The sequence below is a fragment of the Macrobrachium rosenbergii genome, chromosome 48, assembly GCF_040412425.1.
Source record: "Macrobrachium rosenbergii isolate ZJJX-2024 chromosome 48, ASM4041242v1, whole genome shotgun sequence".
Taxonomy (NCBI): Eukaryota; Metazoa; Arthropoda; class Malacostraca; order Decapoda; family Palaemonidae; genus Macrobrachium; species Macrobrachium rosenbergii.
In genome coordinates this window covers 11,413,270-11,435,213 of record NC_089788.1, presented here as the reverse complement: position 1 = coordinate 11,435,213, position 21,944 = coordinate 11,413,270, and the positions used below count along the sequence as shown (strand labels likewise).

The 21,944-nt window shown below is 35.8% G+C and overlaps 2 protein-coding genes across 5 annotated transcripts in view; one reads left to right on the top strand and one right to left on the bottom strand.

Moving 5' to 3' along the window:
- The window catches only part of Remo (Remoulade), a 502,829-nt gene extending 493,376 nt beyond the window's left edge, over window positions 1–9,453 (bottom strand). Inside the window, exon 1 of one of the 2 annotated variants that reach the window (XM_067091346.1) lies at window positions 9,299–9,453. The gene's annotated coding sequence lies outside the window, so the exon portion shown is untranslated. The remainder of the gene's footprint in view (window positions 1–9,298) is intronic. The other variant, XM_067091350.1, reaches the window with a different exon arrangement.
- A 6,858-nt stretch (window positions 9,454–16,311) lies between these two features.
- LOC136831257 (uncharacterized) overlaps window positions 16,312–21,944 on the top strand; it is a 53,679-nt gene continuing 48,046 nt past the window's right edge. For all 3 annotated transcript variants that reach the window (XM_067091333.1, XM_067091331.1, XM_067091334.1), the window contains exon 1: window positions 16,312–16,350. The gene's annotated coding sequence lies outside the window, so the exon portion shown is untranslated. The remainder of the gene's footprint in view (window positions 16,351–21,944) is intronic.

The window sequence follows — 21,944 nt, the reverse complement described above, 5'->3', positions numbered from 1 at the left end:
TTGCTTCCGACTGAGCTCAATCCAATTTTTTCTGCCTTTCCCAAGTGCTAAGAGCCAAAGAACCAGTCTGCACAATTAATGTACGCTACTTGTCTTGCAGTGACAGTACCATAAGACATCAAGTTGACACACTGGCCAGTGCCAGAGGTTTTTCGTCCCCTGCTGCAAATGTAAAACTGTTTACAGTAACAGTTTTCTCTGCAGAGTTATGGTTACTGACGCTCTTGAGTTTGTACGGATGAGTTGTGCTTCAACACAAAAGTTTAGCCTACTTGCATTGCCTTTTTCAGATGGTATATACCAGTCTTTATATTTATTTGCTTATTTGTAATCCTTAATTGCTCTTTTTCTCAACTTCTTATATTCCTCTTTTTACTTTTTTTTTTAAGAGAACTTGAGTAAAGATCATACTAATTTAACATGCTCCATTGTTTCTATGGTGAAAAAAAAAATCTCATTAAGCACATCTACCTCCCAGTAGGAAAAGGTAACATGGCTCATATCTTCTTCATGTTTAAAAGGTGAAGAGCAACTGTTATAATTTTAAAGCAAGAACTCACTGGTGAATAAAACTATGCTTGTTTGCAGTCTACAACTTACAATGTCATTTACTGTATTATTAAGTGCCATCAGACAACTAACGACAATCTCTGCTGTCTTGTGCCCTCATCTAAGTCATCCTCTGACACTGAAAATGCATTTTGCATAATGCAGTTTCGACTCTACAGTACTTTATCGTGAGTTGCTATGAGGTCAGCGACTCAACTACAGTTACCACTACCTGTACTACTTTATGAAATGTGAGGATCCATGTCTACAACAGAAACTTCTTTGGCCTACTCACACTAACCAGCCATCTGTCATCTAGTAAAGAGGTAGTAAGCAAAGAATTTCACTGCACTTTATAGTGAGTCTTGCTGCTGCTTGACCGTAAATTCCAAAGCTATACCTGAGGTCCGCAGTCTCATCTGAATTCATAACAATTTTCATCATAAGCACAGGTAAAGTGGACAAGTGTGTTAATGTAACCTCACCTGATAAATACAAATAGCTTATTACACAAACTGAATTCAACAGGAAGAATGGGAGCAGATTTATCTGTGAATGTTAGAAAACAAACCTGTTTCAAGAAATCATCTGTTTTGTCTTCTTATAAATGCTTTTCATCTACTCTTTTCACCATAAATGATCCTTCCTAAAGGACTTCCCTAAATAACCATAGAAAAAAGCAATGAACAAAGCAAAAAAATACAAACACTACAACTTCTACAGAAAGTGCACATTTAGCAAGAGAACCATCCTACAAGGTTTACGTGAACTTCAAACATCTTCCTCCAAACCACCACGAAAAGTAAGTAAACATCTACTAAATACAGTACACTGTATATGAATAAATTAAAACATAGATTCTGCTTCGAAAGAAAGCAACGGATCTCAGATATAACGGGCATTATTTAGCCACCACTACACACAAAAATCAAAATCAGAATCAAAATAAGGTGATAGTTTTACAAAAGCAATAACTGTTATCAACCCTACAATATATGTAAGGGTAACTAAAGGCATTTCCAGAAAGCCGTCCCTAAAAAAACTGAAAGCAGTATGACGCAAGGTGTGAAAGATCAGCTGAAAAATGGTAAAATGGAAAACCACCTGATACAATAAGTACCTGATAGAAAAGGCTAAAAGCATAGCTTAAATAGACCTGGCTAAAAGTATTGCCTAAACAGACCTCCCTATCTACAAGATCAAACCACTAAAAAACATTTCAATTCTTACAAAGCGCAGAGAGCCCTTATAAAGGGCATGTAGCTGGTAATGAACAAAAGCCCTTGCACATCATTCAACCAGTTCTCTCAAGCCAAGTAGCAGCATCAAAACTTTGTAAAATCTAGAATAAGCTATTTTTTCACTAAAATTTATTATAATAACTCTGGGAGCAAAATTCAAATATATCTTTCTCAAGATATAATGTTCATGAAGTGATAATATATATACTGTATATGTTTTCCACACTCAAAAAAGCATCCTCCATATTCTGTATAACTGAATCGAAAGCAATCAGTCTCATCAGAAACCATATTTGCAGACTAATAATATCTTCTTTACCATATTTTTTTATTAAAAAAAATAAAGACAAACAAGAAACAATAAAATACATACAGAAAGCAGAGCAAATTACAACCTTTCTTCACAGATACGAAAACTAAACTGATTCATAGAAATAAAAACAACTACTATACTGTATTTACTTTTAAATTCTTCAATGCAAACTACACCATACCAAATGTAACAGGCTTAATGGCATTCAGAAAAGCACAGGCTCTTAAATATTACTCTAATTTTGTCTTCACTATACTGTATTTTGGACCTTCAGGAATTATTATTTTGTTTGTATCAATGAATTTTTGTTATATACACTGATTCCAAGACATCTTATATTATTCCTGAGACACAAATACTAAATACACCTTCTACTTTCATCTAAGACTGGTAGCATACAACTAGCACACTCCTGCTTAAGGGTTCCTTAGGCTGAAAGCAATCTCATATGCTAATATTTATTTCAGTATCAAATAACTTTTTTAATGCATGGAATTGATATGGAACTTGACATGTGAAATTACTTTCATATATACTTTGCATAATCAAACCTGGTTGGATGCTACTTAACGATTAATGTTTCATTTTATTTTTATATACAATATCTATCATTTGTAATATACAGGCTTACAGGAGAATTTTCATAACAATGAAAGTTACAGCATTTGGTTTCAGGGGCAACCAAAAGGACAACAAAGTTAGGTAAAGTTCCAAGTACTGCTGGAAAAATGAATAATGAAAAGACCTACAGCATGGGCAGCCAAATCCCTTTCCTGAACCAAAGCCTACAAAAAAAAAAAAATATATGATGCGGCATAATTCCAAAAAGACACTGGGACCTAACCCCAAGAAGGAAAGTACCATTCACTGCATAAAAGAAGGATGGCACAGTAGTAAAAGATGAGCGGGGAAAAATTAAAGGTCAGAATGAAAGCCATCAATTCTGAAGTCTAACTTCATGTCTGATATAAGGAACCTAGACCTAGGCCCACATGCCATAAAAAAAAATGCCATTACTAAGAAACTACTATTGTAACAGATACAGACTTCCATGATTATAGTTAGCTTTTAAATCTATTCCAAAACTGCACAATTATGATCTGACTAAAAGTGCTACGACACAGTGCTATGCAGTAAAGTAGTGCTCATATTGTTCTAGGACTTAATAGTTCTAGGACTTAATATTCTAAATTTGTGCCTATTCTACCTATGAAAATACAGTAACTACATTATTTTCATATTCTTTACTGGCTTACAGGATAAACCCAGCATCGAATAATGCAGGCTTTCACTTGCACAACTTACTGATGGCAATATTTATCCTGGCTAATGACAGAACTATCACCGAATTTGGCTAAATGAAAAACTTTTAAAAAACCGTCAGTTTGACAAAATATAGGAGCGAATTTTCATAATGTCATATGAACAATATCTCTTCACCATAAAACAGAATTAAATAACAATGAAAACCTAGAAACCATTTACCAACAACAGTGCATCCACAAAGTTACAACCAGCCACAAATCATCTCAATGTCCATTTTAGGCCAACTGAACCAGTTTCTAGGGAATCTTGACACTAAAATAATCAAACTAACCTTGCCAAGTTAAGCACCATGAAACTGCATAATTCACCAAGATTGATGCAGAAATGAGACTATTTTTTTTTAAAGGCATTTGGATTTCTCCCTCTAAAGTGGGCACGTTCAGGGGGCCACAGTAGTAGCACCAGTACAGTATCATACTTCAAATCAACCTATGACAAGAGGGCTCTCATGGCTCTATTTCCATTAAAATCTAAACGAAATAGGATGTCTTCCTACAAGACAAAATTAAACCTCATTATAAAAAATACCGACAAGTAGAACTCCTGTGATGTAGCCAAGAGATCTCTACAGTTAGAATCAAGAAAGTTTTACTCTACTCCTGATTCTAGTCTTGTAAAACACAAACACATGACTCCTATTCCCAATGAATAATGGAAATATGAACTTAACTCTCAACATTAAAAAAACATTGTATCTTCACAATGAAAAAATATTCTTCATATTCCTAAGGCAACTACAACACACTGTACACCTAAGATTCTCCTAAAATTTCTAACCTGAGTCACTAATTAGGTCACCATACCAACAATAAAAATCCTACAAAAAGAATGTTACAACAACACTGGCTTAGACAAAACTAGCTTATTGATTTACATGAGTTAGACCACAGACTAATACATGACAGTGGGTTTCTAATCAGTTTTCTTGCACTGTATTTCACAGAGTGCAAGACAACTTATTCCACGAAAACTGCTTGAAAACCAACATGACCAATAGAGAAATGCAAGGATTTTCCATAATCTAAAGCTTTCCACTAATTACCAAAGAATACTGTACTGTACTAGTATTTTTTCCAAAAGTATTGTACTGTTATGCAAGTAAAAACTATACACTATTGTATATTGTGTTTTGTTCTCTTAAGTATGCATTTAAAAGTTTTGACAAAAGGTTTTGTTGGATTTTACTGATATATGAATAGTCATTTCTCATTCTTCCATGTTCATAATCCACACTGTATTTCACATATGGACACTGGATTCTATTGCCTTCTGAGATATGGCAATGCTAAAATTAACAGATCATCTAAATCGTATTCTTCCTGAAACTTTACATCCAGCTGGCAAACTAGACTGCACTGTAACTAGTGTACATGTATGAACAGATAAATTTAACTACCACTGTATTCCCTCTCCAGTCTAACTCTTCTTCTTTTCTTGCTGTTGCTGATAATTCAGACCTCAGTACTTCTTATTACATTTTAGCATGTATAGCCTATTACCTCAGAAAAACTAAAGTATAGGAATAATGTATACTATTATACTTTTAATTTTAAGCTTTTAAGTGGTAATGAATTTTGAAAGAGTCAAAGTATGTCACATAAACCACGAAGATATAAAATTCAGGTTCCAATGAGATGCATCTCTTTACTACATTATTAGGCAAATATATGGAAATCCAACAGTCAAGAGAATCAGAATACATGCAATTACTATGAAAAAGCCGAGTCAAATGTTGTTTTAAAAAAAATGCCAGTTTCTAATATTTAGACTATACAGGATCAGATAATGAAGTGATTGCTTATATAAGGTCTTCTGGAGCATTTGCTGAGAAAAGAAATACACTTCAAACAACACACTGTACAAACATTACAACAAAGAGTAACCAAAATGGATGGAAAATAAGAACAAAACTATCTGGTTCACATTACTTCTACTGCTCATAATGATGGTAAAAAAAATGTACAACACTGAACAGAAAAGCCATTGGAAACAGAAAAACATAATGGAGAGATGGGGAAACTTTAACCACCCACCAAATGCAAACAATGATTTAAATGTAATTAATTCGTCAACGAACGTACTGTATTTAACAAGAAGGAAAAGCTTTACCTGACTTTGGGCTTGGATTGTTGTCTGTTCTCAATTTTCCTATAAATATTCCTTTTAAGTTTTGAGTTCCCTTTACAATGCATGATTTACCTTTTTACATATAAGAATTTCAATATACAAATAATTCTGTTGCTAAGGACTATATAAATATTGTAAAGAAAATAGGCAAAAAATAAGGCACAGTAAGTAAATCAGATGTAAAGGATGGTAATAAGTATATCAGATGAAGATATTTGAACAGTGGTAATAACTGGGTGGATTTATGTCAGAAAAATATGGAAATACATTACAATACACTTTCAAATTTATAGAAATAGAAACTTTATAGAGTACATGAACAAGACAAAAATGGATGGTAGAGTCAATTACCAACTAGAAAAGGAAAATACACGAATGTATGTCAGTGGTACCTCTCCTTCATTTATTTATGGTCTCCCATATTGAATACAGAGCTCTGTATTTCATATTTTTTAATCACCTTTTTGCTCCTCTCACTAGAAGTGAATATACAGTACACTGAAAAATTAGTCTTCATTTAGAGATACTCTTCCTGACTGCACATCTCCTTTACCGTCAACAAAAAAAAAAGCTTTGATGCAACTTATTTACACGTATGTGTATTGAGTAAGCCTTAAGAGCCTCGATGGCTTGGTCGGTAGAGCAGCAGCCTAGGATTTCATAGAGGTCTGTGACGCAGGTTCAAATCCGCAGCCGACCGGTCAGAGAGGTGGACACTTTACTATACGTGTAGACACCCCGGGATTATGTATGTAATCAACAGCTAGGCTTGCTGAAGGCAAATGGGTGTTACAGACTAATACACACATAAACAAAGCCACTCCAACATCTAAAAACATAACGGACACCTCACACGTCTCGAACTGTCAACCTAACCGCTCAGTTCTCCTCCCTGCTGGGAGAAAGGGAGCTGGGGATTTGGTATGATACATGTACACATTTGCTACCGGGGTCTAAGCGATGTCAGGCAGGGCAGCCGATCGAGGCTACGGCCTACCCCAACACCAAATCAAAGTCCTTCAAAAGAAGGCACCAGGCTTACCCCATATAAAAATGGGAAAAAGCACGTTAAAACGAAGAAGAAGCGTATTGAGAAAGCCTTAAACATAGCCTCAGACCAACTACATAACAACAGTACTATTGTCATAAATTTACAAGATGTTATAATGAAATTAGTATTATTATACCTAATAATAACACACACACTCATACAGAAAGAGTGGGAGAGAGATGAGAAACTCCTCATCTCTTTCTGAATTTCTCCTGTACCTATAGCTAACTAAAGACAAACTACAGACTCCTCGGTTGAAAATACAAATTCATACGGAATATATCAAGTGGATTTTCCTTACTGATACAGAGATAATACCTGAATTCCGGGAATCAATACTGCACATGCATGCAAGAATCTACAAGTTTCTGCTGTGTTGACAAGACAAGAGGTCCCTTTATCAATTTTCAATTACACAAATGAAAATTTCATAATTTATAATGACACTTTAAGCATAACTTGAAGAAAACAATTTCAAGGGAAAGTCAGGTAGTACACTGCACAGTAAATAATTTTATCCTAAGATACCTATCTTTTAACAAGTAGCTATGACCAAAACCTGAGCAACCAGCCTGACAATGTAGAGTGCATTTTGTTTACAAAATGTATGGTTATTATTGATTAGTTTAACAAGATCACTGAATCAGGTTACTTAACTAACATAAGGCTAGCCAAAAGGCTGTGCATTAATAATAGAATTTAGATTTTATCTAGAGATTTGCCAGTCTTTAAAAAACTAAGATCAGGATAAATTGTATGGTGAAGATTCTGACAAAATTTCCTTTATTTCTTTCCCAAAATTACTAGCTATTGGTTGAGGTTTGGACATTCTTACTATATGGATAACTATTAGTGCTGGCCTACAGAGTGGCTACCCATACAAGCAGGTCCAGAGGTTACATCCCAAAGTCAGTCAAAATACTGCATCCAAAGTTAAGTTACCCTTTTCATGTGATCTATATACCATATGCTAGTGTATATTTGGTACCCATACTAACCTAGCATCTTAAAGTAACTCAGATTTAACACACATCTATTAAACATCCTTTTACTCCTTTTTCATAAATTAATTTTCTCTACATTTTCTCTGGTGACAAAAAAATTTGGGTAATTCTATATATTAGCTCCGTGCCTGTTTTTACCTTTTCAACTTTTTTCTACACTTTTAGGGGTTCTGATGCTGGCGATGCATCTGTTTGTTGTCGGCCAAATGGAATGTCCCTTCGCCGTGTTTAGTACTGGCCCAGGGGGGGTACCCATACGTTGACAAGTTATTGTACTTGCCGGACAGGATATGAACCGTTTGAAACGGACATACCCGTGCTCTGTCTTGTGAAGATCGCGTATGGAAACCCCTTGTTGGCTGGACTTCGGGGGTTAATTACAGGTTAATTAGACTTGAGCGCCAAAAATGAAAGGTAAATTCATAATTAGCAACCAAAAAACTTTAGAAAAAGTCAAGTTATAGTGCCGTCGGCGACGCGGAGCTACCCTACAGTTCTACCAAAATTTGAAGCATATGGCTTAAGTTAGCCTATTCTTCTCACCATTGCTGTTTCCTCTTAACCCTTTACTGAGTTTTTTATCCAGAAACCCACATTTTTCACTACATTTCCACTACACTGTAAGAAGGAATGGGTATGGGGAATACAAAAATAAGCAACTTGGCCCAATAACAGTTTCAGATATGTAAATCATCTACCATCTCTGATATGACCCAGTAAAATTTAATATAAATTTTTGTGTATTCTGCTTACATAGGCTAGAATATAATTATTATCATTATTATTACTGTTAATATTGAGTTTATGCATCAGAAGTGAAGACTTGGGAAGATGAAACAAAAAACTTGTTCAAGGTTTTGCTCTTTTCTTTACCATTCATGTTCCAAACGCTTGTATAAAAGGCAAAGGTAATAAGAAACACTTTTATATGATAATGTTGCCTAGCCTATATGGGGCCATTTTGATTTAATTTTTAAACCATTTCAGATTTTTGTGTTCAGTATTATGACTGTTACAGTACTATGAGTACAGTACCCCAAAGAGAATGCCAAGCATATCATTGAAATAAGCAATTGATATCATTGCAAACATTTAATGGGAGGCTACATGTCAAATTCTTGCCAAGATAAATCTGTCCTACTGGGCGTTTACCCTTAAGGAATAATAAAAGAAAATGTTCCTTCCTCTTCAGTAGCTCACAAAACTAAAGAATAGCCCCGGGGAAGCCTAGCCTATCTGAAAGTTGCTAGGCTAGTTTAGTCATGTTCCTGACTAGCAGTAAGTTAAAACAAATTTAATCTACGTTGGATTAACCTTTAATAGCCTAAAATAGGGCAAATGTTCACAGGAACAGTTTTTGGCCCATTCACAATCACTCAAGCGTGTCTGTTTGCGCTGTGAAGACTCAGGTGTTATTGACACGATTCATAATGACATTCTAAGGTGGGCTGGGCTTGTGCACTTCACATTTAGGCTATTCTACTCAGCCAGTGCAAAGGAAATTTTATAAAAGCCATGGGGGAAATGACCTCTATGAAAGATGTTAGTTAACCTACCGAAGAAATATAAAAATAATAGCCCTATTCAATCTTAAAAACAACTACAGGCACCGACTACAGCTTTAGCTTCTTATGCACTGAATAAATAAATGGATTTATAGTTATTCGACCATCCTTGTGTGACTTACCTGGCTCATATAATCCCCCTAAGACGACTGGGAAAGTCTTCTGGCCATTAAACACCTGAATACGACGAAAATTAATCCCGGGATTAATACACAATTAAGAGTAGAACCCTTAGAACAACAACACACAGTTCCTAAACTCTTCATTCAAGCAGCTGATTGGCTGACAAATATCATAGGCTTCTTTGTGATTGGTCTACAAAAATACACATAAACAAAACATTGCATCATAGAAAACGAGACTATTGACCCTTGAAAGAAAATGGTTAGACCGTCATTACGGGACTGACATTTTTATTATTTTTATTTATTTTATCCCTGTTTGTTTATATATTTTCATATATTTTTTCTATTTCGATGCATATTTTTAAGTGAAATATATTTAAAATAAGCTACCGCTTGTTAAATTATCTGATTTATAGATTTTTTTCATCATTTGTAACGTATGCCATACAATTCTCATATGTTATTCTGAAAAATCATCAAAGTTCGAAGTTAACCAGCAAACAGCAACCGCTGGAAATGAGTGTAAGAATGTTGCCGCGATTTATGGAATAGAAGAGGGCTGAACGGTACGAGGGAACTGTACACTAAATATTTCACTTGAGTTATTACAGAGTTATGATAAAAGGACTTTAGTTATAGCAGAAGCAATAGCCGTAAGGCAAAATAGTACTTGGATAAACTGGTGAAGTCAACCCTCTCGCTCAGGCCGTATAAGTGTGAACTTTTAAGATGAAAGTTAAATTCCTGTGTTTGAAAGGAGTGAAAATGTTACAAAACACCAAACTAAATTGCTCAGCAGTTTCTCTGATAAATTAAAAGTGTGGTTGGGTTTTGACTAGAGCCATAGGAGAAGATAAACGGTTGATGAGAAGGCGAGTGGTAGGGTCAACTCGGTGGAGTCAACTGGAATCAAGTGAAGATGAATCGATAATTGCAACTTGTCTCACAAAGCAATGAACTCAGAAACTGGAGCAGTAATCAACTTAGGAAATTCTGGAGTCAAAGTACAAAAGTCATCGGAGTTTCCCAGACAATGGGGAGATGAGAATGAGTGGCAGAAGCACACAAGTGTGGTGATAGCATCCAGCCTAGAGAGATAGCTTACATATTTCGAGGAATGCCATTAGATTCCTTATGAAAAATGGTAAAAGTTGATAAGGTTCATTATGGATATAGTGAATAGAAGATGAGATTCCTTGTCAAAACTGGTAGCGGAAGACTTGATTCTTTATGGAAAAAATAAAATCTTAGATGAAAGATCTTATGGAAAATGGAGAAGGAACGTGATACAAGATGAAATTTGCTCAGAAGAATGTGAGTGAATGATGAGATTCCCTATGGAAATTGGTCGTGAAAGATGAGAACCTTTATGAAAAATGGGGCTTGAAGTTGAGATTTCATATGAAAAATGGGTAAGGAAGACGAGATTATCTATGAAAACTGAGGGAGAAAGATGAGAGTGTATATGAAAAATTGGAGAAGTGAGTTTTCATACGCATAATGGGTATAGACGATGAGATTCTCTATGAAAAATGAGAGTGAGAGATGAGAGTCCTTGTGAAAAATTTTAGTGGAAGATGTATCTTATAAAACAAACATTGCAGTGAAAGATAAGATTCCTTATTACAAATAGGAATGGAAGATCAGATTTCCTCTAAAAAATTGGAGTTAAAGATGAGATTACTTATGAAGGAAATTTAAGTGAAATATGAGATATGTGAAAAATAACAGTGAATGATGAGATAGCATCTGAAAAATGGTAATGAAAGACTAGATTCCTCACGACTAATATGTGAAAGATGAGATTCCGTATGAAAAGTTGGAACGGAAGCTGGAGAACCTATGGAAGATAAGATTATCTATGAAGGATGGTAATAAAAAGCATTTCTGCTGGTAACCTCTAGAGGAACTAACTCTACACTGCGAACTTGTTCGGTGCTTGTGAACCGAATGGTGAACAAGTCAAAAGTACTTAGAATTTGTAGCTGCAACATGTTGACATAAGAAAACCAAACGCAGCAAAGGTTAAGTTGCATGAAAGGATTGTTAAGACAAAGCTTCTCTTTGGGTGTGCGTATGTGAGTCGTACATTCACTTGGGTTTAAAATATATCCTCAACCTCTACAATAATAATGATAGTGATAGTTACTTATTATTTTTTTATTCTTTTTGTATATTTATGCGTATATGTATATGCTTTATTTATCATCACAGTCCCTGCTTTTTATAGGACCATATTTCATCTCACAATTGCACAATAGTTGGTTGGTTGGTTTAGACTAACTGGCATTATGCCAGCACTGGGCAATGCTTACAAGTGGCCTTCAAATGGTGTAAGGTGTTCAAGGACGTAAGAGGCCTGATGTCGACCTCTGGTCTTGGGAAAAACTCTTTCGAGCCCTAAGCACGCTTTTAGTTTGTTTAAGGATTAGTCCAGGTCAGTTATTGGTTGGAATAGCTAAAAGCAAATGCTACGACATTCTCTGTGCTCAATCTGCCCCACTTTCCCATGAATTCTGTAATATATTATGATTAAAAACCGTGATGACTCTGAAACTAAATGAAACATATTAAAATAATGGTTTTTAGATAGTGAATCATCACTAGAGCACAGCCAGGCACCTTAACAGACATTTTGTACGTCGGTGATTTTCCCCAAGAGTGTTGCAGTGATATTTTTATAAAGCCCTCTTAGTTGAGTGCAAAACACCACTTTTTCATGTACAAATTACAAAATATGTTTGTATAAGCCACACAGCAAGAGTGTAATTTAATATAGAATATATCTGAAATGGCCATAAAAGCTGCGACCTTAAAAAGTGGAAATAAGGTCTCTGATATTGGCACCAAGTAACAAGACTAGCCAGGGGGCGCTGTCTCTTCGATCTGATCAAGGTCTGAAGCAAAAATACGAACCAATAATAATAATATAAGAAGAAGAATGAGATGATGATGATGATGATGGTGGTGGTGGTGGCGGTGGAGTATTTTGACTAAAGTTCAATTTTGACCACATGACCTTCGAATATTATTGGGTTTAGACACGTAAACGTTTCCAAACGCTGCCTGATAATGACCTCTCTTAGTACGAGTATGCCACCTTAAAGGAGTTTGCGTTGTTGTAGCTGTGGGATTTGGGGACTACTCACACAGATCAGAATATATGCGGATTTTTCTTATAATCCGCGGTTGGTCTGTACCCCAGAGTTGCCTTCTAGACTGTTTACAGTCTAGAATGTAAACACCTGAATAGCTGTTAGTAACTAAACCTCTGCTAATCAAATCCATAGCAAAATTTGTTTCCATGAGTAAGCCTTTAACTTGAAAGGTCTAGAAAGTTGTGTCATAAGCTAAATGCTCTAATGGGAAGAAAAATGAGCGGAAAATCATCTAAAGAAGATCAAACGACCGGCTTTACTTTGCAGTATATAGCTCGATCCTGGATAACGTGGACATTTTAACTGTCCCAGCTGATCTTCCACTGCCAGTGAACGCTTGAAGATTGCATGTACGATGTTCAGAGGAAAGGGACTAACATCTCTGGCCTGGCTTATACACAACATTGTTTGGGAAGATACATCGGTTTCCTGTTGCAACTGTCCACTAAACTGACTCCATCCTGTGAAAATATATTCAGATTAGAATAAAATCTACTGTGAATCATTAAATACTGACACCATGTTACATAAAGTATAAACTAAGTTTACATCATGAAAAGCACATTGTCATATAGTAATTCCTTATCCCTTATTACTGTATGGCACTGTTCTCTAAAATAATCAACTTCTTTTGCAGATCTGTATAAGTATTGAAGATAGCAAGAGTTAAAAAATGTAGAGAACACTGACAAAAAAAAAATAGTATTTAGATTATTATTACTACTGTATACTGCTTATGGCAAGGATATGTAGGAAAGAATACTTATATAAGTGCTAATTGTTTAAACGGCCATTGCATGACTCAGAGGTAGCCCAGTCTGTTCCAAAACAAAGCTATGCATTTTAAAGCACGCACAGATGAAGTATGATGGCTGACATGTGACTTGATGAACATACAACCATGCAAAGAACATAAGACAACTGAGTGTAAGGATGACGACATATGCAGAACGGCTGAAAGTCCGGAATGCTATGAGGATAGCTGGAGAATGAACTGACGATTTAATCAGTTAAGTCAATACTGCTGATATACAATTATATATAAGATACAAAAAGCAACACAACTGACATGGAAACAGGGAGAAATAAGACCAATGTCTCAATTTGCCACCAAGAAAGTGGGCTGAACTGCTAGGGCTAATGACATTAATTTTAGGTTTTCTTTTTGAAAATCATAAAATCAGTTATACATAGGGTGAAACTAATTAACACGCCAAGGCACTACAGTTCCACGGGAGTTGCTAAATTTAGGGGATTTAGACGCCATAATTACACTTTCTTACTCCTTCCCTTCTTCTATACATCAGGAAATTGGTTCAGTCATGCCGGGAACAGACCGAGCACAGAACAAGTTACTTCATTAATTCTGTCTATCAGTAAATTACTCTTCAGAGTCTTTAGCCTCACTTCAGATGTGTTTTTCAAGTTAATTAGAATAAGTCAGTTCTACTTCAGACGGGAGGGGAGCTTAATGAGTAAGGGATAGCAGAGATGATAAACTTGATATTATCATTAACAAATTGCATTTACTTACAAAAACGGCAGGGAAAGTTTAAGAAAGGATGGTTTTGGAGCCACAAAACTCACCGCAGGTTGAGAAACGTTACAGGCAAACTCTTACTAATAACTGATTGCCTACTATCTGTTACCAATTGCTGTATTAGAATTACAATCTGGTTTTCTAAATGAGGACTTTAGAGGCGACATGACAAAAATAGACATGGGAAATTATACTTAACTGTAATAATATTAAAATAAGAATATTCTTCTGGGTCAGAGTTCACGATTTAGATGTCCCGATTTAGGGATAGGTGGTGTGATGGGACCTGGGAGGGGCTAGGGTCTATGGGGATACCCCTTGGCTTATAAGAATTTGTAGGTCGATACCCCTGTCAAGATGGCCATGTTAAGAGATGACCGTAGGGATGTTCCCTTAGAGCCTGTCAGCTGCCTCTGACAATCATGATACCTTTGACAAAATCGAAAATACAAAGGGATTAACTTGAGAAGGGCTACTGACCATTCTTGAGAAGTCAAAGCTGAAGCAGAGATACCCTAAATGCGCCATGTCTTATACTTGTTTTCAATCATTACTGAAGAATTCCATGGGCCCATCATAAATACTGAATAACTGTAAGAGCTTAAGTAGATCTGAGTGAGCAACAGGAGATGGAAACAAATTCACGAAAGAGATAGCTAGAAAGAGCTCTGTTAAAATCAAGCAGAAGGGAAAGTCTATTAGATGAGTGGTAGAAAAATGATGCGGTCTAGTTGAATGAATGAAAGGGAGAAAATAAGATTATATATATATATATATATATATATATATATATATATATATATATATATATATAAATATATATATATATATATATATATATATATATATATATATATATATATATATATATATATATATATATATATATATATATATATATATATATAATGAATAAACTCACACACGGCTCAGAATTCTGATAAAGTATGAATGTAGCAGTGACCATAGCTTTATATTTTCTCTGGAGCCATTCCCTGCTAAGGAAAACGGCTCAACATTGAAAACGCTTGACACGAACCGTAACCCTGCTCTTCTACAAAAATAAAAGCTATCAGACATGAAAATACACGATAACAGTAGGGCAGATTTCTTTTTGAAAGGATCTGATCTTCATACAACACACACACACACACACACACACACACACACACACACACACACACACACAGAACGGTGTTGTTGTTGAAGGGAAGTCTGAAATAATCTTCAGAAATAAAAATAATACAGTACACAATATCAAAAGCCTTTTGATCCAAACAAAAAAAGGATGAACAATCCTCATATTTTTATCTGCCGTACAAGATCGTCCTGCTATAAATGTTCACTCCTGTATCTATGAAAGTCTGATAAAATACGAACGAGATCTTACACCTGGTTTTGCATCCGTTGTACTATATTTTTATAAATAAATAGGAATGTGACTTTTCCATAAATTTTCTTTTTTTAAACAATTTTGTCTATGTATTGTTTACAGACTTCTGGAGGTAGCTTCGGTGAGAACTGAAATATTCATTATAAAACCATGAGGTGAGAACTGAAATATTCATTATAAAACCATGAGGAGTATGTGTTGTCAGCAATTTTACCATAATTTTGTATGAAGACAACAATGTAAATAAAAACATCGACATTTATGATGAATATGAATCGCTTTAGCTGACACTTACCAATCAAATGAGTTATTCTAACTAGTGGAGTACGACAAACATATTCGTATATTTCATGTTAAAATTGCAAAGTATTCGGCGTTGTTTGGTGAGAAATAGGTAATATTTAGAATGTAAAATAATTAGAGTTTAATTAGTAATAATATATACCTTACTACTGCAGGAAATATACATTAATTTGCTAGACTGGGTAGTAGTAGTTATAGCAATAGCAGCTGGTAAAGCCCATAAGACTATGATGGATTGCAAGGCCTGAGGAGGCTAGTGTGGCTTCTGATTACTCGGTCACTGGAGATGTAATCACGCCTTTAGATGCTGTTTATATAGTTCTGAATTAGGACTTGCAATTCACAAGAGCGCTGGGATTAAAAACGCACAAGTCTCCTATAAATTATTCCGTTTTCTTTATAGATAATATTACTGGAACCACTATTGTTTATTGGCTCTATTCATTATTAGAAACTTATGCTCTTTAAAAGAGTATACCAAACTTAAAACAAAAATTCTTCTAAATGTTTTATGAGCGGATGGGTATAAATAATATATAATGGTATGCCAATATTTTATTCATATATGTCACTCAAAAACTACTCGTTATATCGCGACAAGTTCCTCAATTTCATTACATCCCCCGGAGCGCCTCTTGTCCCTTGTCAAGCTAAGGTCAGCCTCTCAGGTTTATTACCAGTTTTAATGCAAAAGAAAGAGTTTTAGGCACGATTTTCCAATAGAAAACTTTATGAAATAGCACAGAGTCTTATTCCATGAAATATCTCGGCAGGACAAGGTCTATTAGACAAAATAGATGTGGGATGAGTACCCTGTTGCCCTGTGAATTGAATGGGCGAAGGATGCTGCTCATTCGCGCCCCTCTGGCTTCTCGTCCGAACTTTTTGCCTCCCATTTGGGGCAAAGACGGATGGGTCATTTTCAGTCTGCCTTGACAGAATCAAAGCCTGTTGGTCACACATATCAAATAAATGAGTTGTTTTGGGAAAGGGCCTGGTGGGGCGGGTTGGGGAAAGAACGAAAGGTCTTGAGGTGGAGATGTGGGCGGAGGCAGAAGGTGGTAAGCATCATGGCGTTACAGAACTGAGGGACACAAGGGCCTAAGTCCATACCCCGGCCAAACTCGTAATGTTTGAAAAAGCGTTCGCCTTATTTCCCACCGGAATGCCGATACGTAGCTGTTATCACGCAGTGTTATGCACAGGGGGTCAAAGAAGTGGGAAAACCCATTAAATTAGCCCAGGGGGAAGCAGTTGACGTCTCTGTTATCCCAGAAACTTACCCTGACCTGGGCTGCCTAGGCCTAACTTGGCTGGGGCTAACCAGAAGGAATACCCTGTTAGCGTGAGGTATTCATGATAACTTTCGTTTGCTGTTTGTGGCGTGAGGCTAACAGACTTGCCCATTTGTGGCTTGATAAATTCTCTTCTCACCAAGGACAGAATTTGTATTTTCATGACTGCTCCTCCTGTGTTTTATGCATTTTGTACCATTTCTGTTGCAAACCTGTTTCTTTGTTTCACAAGGACAACATGTCTAGCAATATTTTAGAATCCTAGTGCAAAGTCTATTTCTGGGTGGGCATAAACCATAAACAGAGTTAATAATACTATTTTTCATGAGCCAAATGCACCAACAGGAATGGCCATAATTGCAGAAATCACATGATATTAGGAAACGCACATGGATTTTGTATGATATCAATAACAGTCGCTAAACTACTTAAAATGATGTACCAAGGACAATCATAGGGATACATCTGAATTTAATTATCCTTAACATATGACACTGGATTGTACTTGGCTGTGACCCCCATTGCCCACACAAAGGGTAGAATGCAGTGAGGAGTCTTGACTTATTTCCACCCCCATCTCCCGACCAGGTTAGGCACAGTGTTTCAGGTTAGCTTAGGTTAAGGTAATTCTGGTTAGGTCATATATTCTCTGAAATGCTGGCTACAGAAATGCCTATAGTATCCCTGATCCCTCATTCTGCTTTCACACCCTAACCTTCCCTAACCCAGCATAACCTAGGATGTACGTTGGGTCCTTGCCCCTCCCCTGGGGTCCTCTCTGATGTAACCTGAACTAGATTCCATAAATCAACAGAAATACAGAGATGCATCCTAACTTAACCTGACCTGATGAGTCTTTCTTAGCCAGGGGACCCCTAGACTCCTTTGACCTGCTTGATATATTTCTTGCTAAATTTTGTTAGGTGGGACTTGTGTTATTTTTTTAATCTCTTAGGCTAGTGTGATTCTTTGTTTTATAATGTTGGTAAAGGAGGTATGCGTATAACCATTACCTTTGTGTTTTCAGAAATTGTACGTATGAAGAATAGTAGGTACTGTATTATTACTTTTATTATTCAGGAGATGAACTTTATTCATATGGAACAAGCCCAACCATGACTTGTAATTCAAACTTCCAAATAATTGGTTTTCATTTGAAAGAAGTCAGAAGGTAATAGGAAACTCAGAAAGAGATCAGTTATTAGAAAAGATAAAATAAATTAATAAAAAAATTGATAAAAAAGTCAATGTAAGTGTAAATTTCTTGAAGTCTTTTCTGTTGTTTTGAGAATCAAAGTGATTTTATGCACATTGGAAGCTATATGTTTAGCATAACTAGTATCAGTACCTGGCGCTGCATTAGCAAATGTCAAGTAATTGCAGTTTACTGGGAAAGTTATAACTGTGATTATAAAGTGTTTAAATTTGTTTGTTGGCACTTAGGCAAGTTATATTGCAGGCATGTAAATTGGCTGGTTGAAATGAGATTTAGGAATAGGGTGTAATGAAGTTCTAGGCAGTGATTTAAATACAGATGATCCTGGGGTCTAGCTAGCCTAGATAAGACTAAAGGTTTTCATTTGTATACTACTCTATGGTAATGCAGAGATTATGTTTTTTATTTTCAAGGCTTTGGAAAGAAAATTGTAGCTTAAGATAAGATACAGATATTAATTAATAACAATGAATTGTTAACAGAAACCGATTTCTAAATGTGGAATCATACCTGCAACCAACCCTTTGTTCACATTTCCTAAATGTGATACAGTGCCAGGCATTAAAAGAGAGTTTTCCATTTCTAACTGTGAACGGGTAGTTAGATATTCTATAACACCATGAATGACATGGAAACATAAATTACAAGGAAGATTCCAGCAAATGACTTGAGTTGCACCCTTTAGCCATAGTAATACTGTATATTGTATTGAGGACCAGCAGGAGTCCCAAAATCACTGTCATTTACATTATTTACTAAGTGCAGTTGTCTTTTTCATTCAGAACAGACTGACACATTCAGTACATCACTGCTCAGTTTTGAACAGTATTGTAAGTTGTCAGATGGATCAACACATTCATGTCCAAAACATTTGATCATATCAACGAGTGTAATAAATTACTTTTAGTTATGAATCAAGAATAGAAGGCCACTTGTAAAACTGACTGTGGCTTCTTAAAATCTCAGTTGCAGTTTTGAAACCAAGTACAGTAGTTAACTAATGATTCCAAAACTATACTTAGGTTACATTAATTGACTTCCTGGAACTATTGTAATCAGGCTTCCTGTGGCCTATTGATTCGCTTACAAAGTAAGAAAGAACACTTAGGGTCGAGAAGTTTCCTTAAAGTTGTATCTTCATACCTGGAAGTAAAAGATTTAGATACCTGAAAGTAAAAGATTTAGTGCACATAGTGATTTTATTTCATAACTGTTGAATTGATATAGTATTTAGTCACAAGACTCACTACTCTGGTTAGCTGTTCTATGAAAGTAAAATAATAGGGAAAGATTGACCACATTAGTTTTAACTATCAGTCAGTCAGGTTAAAATGTAAAAACTAAATACACTGTATTGTACTGGTAAACTTATAATATTTTTAAGCATATGAAACCCTATTTTTTTTTTTTATGATACACTGAAGGTCTACAAATTTACACCTCTTTACCACTCTTTTGGCTACTTAAATAGAGATAAAAAAGTTGTATGTACCATATTTTCGTAACTTTTAAATTTGGTACAATAATGAATTAAAGGGATTTAACATTCATTGCACAATATATAGTGTATGGTATCATGTGCCTTATTCATATTTGACTTTTGATGTGTTTATTGGAATGTAACCCCAGTGTAGGATGGAATATGTATTGCTTTGTACCATCAGGCCTTTTCTTTTGTTATGATAGAAACATAGAGCAAGTAAGAGGAATCATGTTTTTATAGTCATTGTAAATTTTTGTTATACATATGTAAATGCTGTGTATTATTTTGTATTGTAAAGATGAAATATTGTGCTTTTATTTTTTGGTTTCCCATGGTCATTTTAATTACAACAGACTTGACTCAGGCTATGACTGTTTGTGAAACATTTAGAGAAATTGTTTGGGTAATACAAGGTATTTAGGGTAAATTTTTACGCTGAGGCTTTCAGGTGAATTGGGTGTACCGTATATTGTAAGAAAAGCATGTGTTAATATTGTACAATACTAAAGTCAGTCACAGCAAAAATGTTTGTATTCCCCAGTAGAAATATTGTGGAACCTTGAGTTACAGCTTCTTTCACCTCCTTAATGAGGTCCCTTTCTCATCATCCCCACTGCTACCCTTGATTGTCTTCTCCAACTATTCCTGTTGAAATCCTCCAACTCCACTAAGTCCTTCTCCAAATCTTCCTTTCCTTATCTCTCCATTTGATCCTTTGCCTCTCTCTTGACCTACTTATAACAGGTTCCATCCAAGCCCTCTTCACTCTTTCTTCCTCACTCACCTTACCAGAAGCCCATACCATCTCGGTCTCAACTCTCGTATCATGTGGTAATCTTTACAACCTGTCACTGCTAATTTCTTCATTTTCCATTCTCCTATACAACAAGATCCTCAAAACCCACCTCAGCTCCATATATCTGATTACTCCAGCTCCTGTTCCTCCTTCCTTTGCAGTGCCTATGCTTCTGAACCATACATCATCAGTGGTCTGATTATAATGCAGTATAGATCTTTATTTTCAGTTTACAGTAGTATTTGGCAGTCTTTTGTCATATGACTCCTGCCACCTCCTTCCATTTCCCCGAAGCTGCTACTGTAATCCTATTTTCAACTTCAGCTTTGCACCCTCCCTCTTGGTGTAGTGTAGATCCTAAGTATTTGCAATTCTCTACCTTTTTGAAATATAGCCCTCCTCTGTCTTGTACAGATAACCTGTCCCGTGTCTGTTTGCTAGACACCATAACCTCAGTTTTATCCACATTTACCTTTCTACCACCCCATTAAAGAGATTCCTGCTACTCTGTTACCCTTCTTTTTTGTTCTTAAGTGTCTGCCATAAGCACCAGATCGTGTGCATATATTGATTCTCATAGATTGTCATTCCTAATACCTTCACTCTTTGCACCCATAACTAGTACAAATGGAAATAGACTAAGTGCCGATCCTTGATGTAAACCAACTCTACCCTCAGACTGTTATTAATGGTGTCCTTGTTCTTTTATACATCATTTCTTACAACCTAACTAACTTTTCTGACACTTTCATCTTTCTTAAACGGTAAAACACTACCTGCTATAATATTCTATCAAATGCCTTCCAGCCTCTGTCCTGTGTCTTTCTTATAAAGATGGTGTCAACTGTACCTCTCCCTTTGGTGAAACCACATTGCAGTTCACCCATCATCATAACTGCTTGCAGTCTCTCACCCTGTATTTCTAAAACTTTCAACTAATGTTCTGCTAGTGTGTTTCCCCTATAATTACCATACTCCATAATATCTCCTTTCTGTGTAAACACTTACAGTGAGACTTTCTTCCCAGTCATTTGGTATTGCGCCCTCTTCCCAAATTGCTCTTAACAGTTCCAGTAGCCATACTTCCCTCTCTATACCAAGTAACTTAAAAATTTTAATTTGTGCCTCTGATGGACCTGGTGCTTTGTATTCCTTCTTTTTACTTACAGTCTTCTTTACCTCTATAGATTGTATTGCCATCACTGGCCCCTCTATTGTCCCCACTTCCCCAGAATCCCATTTCATTTTCTGTGTTTTGAAGATCCTGATGATAATCTAACCATCTCCATTTTATGTCATCATCTTCAAGCAAGCTATTTTCCCTCTCTGTCTTTGATGACACCTGACTGACCTAAATCTTGTCGTTGCTCTTTTCTTGTATTTGATATTTTGTAAGTATCCTTTTCACCTTCATTTGTGCCTAACCTTCAGTTCAACTCCTCTGTAGCTCTTCTGGCGT